Consider the following 3756-nt stretch of genomic DNA (forward strand, 5'->3'; position numbering starts at 1 on the left):
TAAAGGGGACATATATTACATGCCGTGTACTGGGGGTTTGAATAAAGTCATTCTTCTTTATCTCTGTGGGGTGCTGCAGAGACGCCAGCATGTATTATCAGTAGACCCCCATTCTAATCATCCAGAAAGAATGAATAGACATTGAATAATCGGTGCCAAAGGTCGAGAGTGTCTTGAAAACAATTCATTAGCACAAAAATGGCCATAAAAGTGGAAAACTGTACTATTATTTTAAGGGTTAAATCAATTATCCCTTATGCACCCCTAACTTGAACCCCCACCGATCACATGACTCCCAGTTATCAGCATGCGCTCTACCGCTCCATTGAACAGTATGGGAGTTTTGTAATTTGATAAGCACTGGCTCCCAAACTATAGAGCACCTGCTGCACCACCCCCTTAAAGCGCACAGGACACCCTTTCTTGTGATCAGTTTGAGTTCCAGTAGTCAGACCTTCACCAATCAGCATGTTCTCTCCTAATTTGTGCAAAGAATAAATTAAATAGTTGGAAGAACTCCTTTAAATTCCCCCAACTCTACGCTGTTTCCTTAGAAGTGAATTAGAGGTATGGAAACTACGGAGAACAAGGTGCGGTCACACATGATATATGTAGTCAGATCGCATATGTGTTTTGGTCTTGCGTATAAACAAACTGATATCTTAGTGATGTCCTGGGCAATGTTCTGGCATTTTCACGTGATTGTGTGATTATACCACCAAATGCACACTCTGAGGCCACATTCAATCCAATGGCTTCCCCTGTGTCGAAATATCATTGTGTTTCATATGTAAATGCAATGTTGCTTCAATATTCGATCAGCGGGGCAGCCCTTGGATTGTGTCTTAAAACACAACTTGTGAACTCTGTCTCAGATACCTGCAAATTATTGTTGTTAATTATGCAACTGGTGCTTATTTCCTTAAGTATCTCACAAACCTTACTTACAGTAACTGGCAATTTTTCAGTTCTTCAGATGAAGGCTAAAGGAGTGACCCTATGACCCATAACAAGAGAAATTGGTTATTCCCAGTTTGTGTTTAAATTGAATCTTTACAAATCTCCATAGTTAATAATTTCAACACTGCAGCTGGAATTGCTCACCTGTTCAGCACTTAACAGGGTAAGGATCCGTTCATACATGTCAGGCTTGCGGGATGTGGATCCGCTGGACCACTGCAAACGATGACTCAAGCCACTATCTGGGACCGGAGTCTAAGTGGTACCTGGTTTTCACCAGAGCCCGCCGCAAAGCGGGTTAGACAAGCTGCGGCGTGGTACCACCAGGTCGTTCCTCAGGCATGACTTGTCTGCAGTGGCGGCCAAGGTTGAGGTACAGAAACAGCAGTCAAGTTCGAGGTCGCAGTCCAGGCACAGGGTCAGGACAGGCGGCAGAGATGCAACGTCAGGATCCAAACCGGGGTCAGCAACAGGAGGTCCAAGCAGAAGGGTACGGGAACACAGAACTCACGACAGCAATACGGGGGAACACTGGTACACGGGAACACGGAGGTAGTCAGGCAACGCAGGAAAACAGAGGGAGTCAGGCACGCAGGAAACACAGGAACGCAGAAGACACTGGAACGCAGGCATATCGCAGCAGAGCTTTCTCTAAGGCTGTGAGGCACAAAGATCCGGCAAGGTAGTAAGGGAGGTACTTGCCTTTTAAAGGTGAAGTGTTCAGCCAGCGCACCAATCAGCGGCCCTTTAAATCTTCTGAAGGTGCCGCGCACGCGCCCTAGGAGACGGGGACGCGCGCGCATGGTGCCAGACGGAGACACAGGAACGGGGAGAGGTGAGCTGCGCCGGCGCTGCGCCAGCGAGCCCCGGGGAGCACGGGTGAGCCCGCGACCCGCGATATGAGTCGCGGGACCACCCGTGACAATACAATGTCACAATGTTTCAGAGCATTTGGCCTTAAAGCCCACTCTGAAGTGACCAACCCGTCTCATTAGCAGAAAGAATCAAACGGCTAGACTCACCTTTGCTGAGATGCAAAGCAGAAAATAAATGGCCCACTGTTCATTTTAGTGATGAAAGCAAGTTTCGGTTATTTGGATCTGATGGAAAGCATTATGTTCATTGACAAAATGGGGAAAGACTGAATCCAAAGTGTGTAAAAAGTCAGTGAAAAGTGGAGGAGGAAGTGTCATGGTTTAGGGAACGTTTTTTGCACCTAGAGTTCGACCTCTCAGGGCACATTCCCATGGCCGTCTGCGGGGACGTACATGCGGACGCAAATTTGCGGCCGCATGTACGTCCCCATAGACGGCAATAGCGGCGCGGCGCAGATGCGGTGCCACACATGTGTGGCACCGATCCGGCCCGCACACCGCAAAAAGATAGAGCATGCTCTATCTTTTGGCGTGTGTGCGGCCGTGCGCTGCTATTCTCTATGGAGGGAGGAGGGGCCGCCTCCTCCTCCTCTCCAGCACACGGCGGTATGCCCGCACGGCGGGCATACCGCTGTGTGAATGTACCCTCATATAGCTACATGGCAGAGGGAATGCAAGTGTGCATCAGAACCTTCTTTAACAACATGTGGTTCCTTAACATGAGTTCTTTACTCAATCAAGCAGCAATGTTCATGCCCCCTGTTACACAGCAAAATGGGTAAAGCGGTTCCTTGAAACAGAAAACATTGAAGCAATGACATGACCAGCCCAGAGTCCTGATCTAAACCCCAAAGAAAACCTCTGGAAAATACTTGGTGACATAATTATGGCCAAGAAACCCACAACAGTCACAGAAGAGACTGGAAGAAGAGTAGACCAAAATCACACCAGAGCAGTGTGAGAGACTAGTGATGTCCTGTGGCCGCAGATGTGCTGAAGTCATTCACAGCAAAGTCCTGTACACTTCCTACTGGAAGATTGGATTAATTTTCCTATGTGCTACAATCATAGCTGTCCTCTAATTACAATCCTTTTTTTTTTTTTTTTACAAAATAAAGATTTTATGTTGTAATCTTATAAAACACTGTTCTAGTGGCATGGTGTACCCCTTACACAAATCCTTTTAATAATGATCCATTGAGATAGATTTTTTTGAGAAATAAAGTAAATGGCAGCACTTCAAGCTCCAGTTCAAAACTCTTTATTCGCAGGTGACCATCACACCATTTCGAAATGTAATTTCTCCACATCCTGGGCCTTGTACACGAGTACCTGTTTAGCATTGCACTGTTTTTCTTTATGTCATCTCAGCTGCATTTAGTAAGTGATTATTGCAGTTAATCCATTTGCACACAACTTTTGCAAGCCAGAAAATCAGTTTATTAATTAATACAGGCGGTCCCCTACTTAAGAACACTCGACTTACAGACGACCCCTAGTTACAAACGGACCTCTGGATATTGGTAATTTACTGTACTTTATTCCTAGGCTACAATGATCAGCTATAACAGTTATCACTGGTGTCTGTAATGAAGCTTTAGTGTTAATATTGGTTCTTATGACAACCCAACATTTTAAAAATCCAATTCTCACAGAGACCAAAAAAGTTCTGGCTGGGATTACAATGATAAAATATACAGTTCCGACTTACATACAAATTCAACTTAAGAACAAACCTACAGACCCTATCTTGTATGTAACCCGGGGACTGCCTGTACTTGATAATATTAACCACACAAACATTTAAGAAGTTTGATGTAGTTATGACCCCATCACTTTTTTAAGGTTCCAGCTTTTTGGCATTACACAAAGGTATCCTTGTTATCTCCATGCACATAAATAGGGTAGAATAGACGTGACA

The sequence above is a fragment of the Engystomops pustulosus genome, chromosome 9 (genome assembly GCF_040894005.1).
Source record: "Engystomops pustulosus chromosome 9, aEngPut4.maternal, whole genome shotgun sequence".
Lineage (NCBI taxonomy): Eukaryota > Metazoa > Chordata > Amphibia > Anura > Leptodactylidae > Engystomops > Engystomops pustulosus.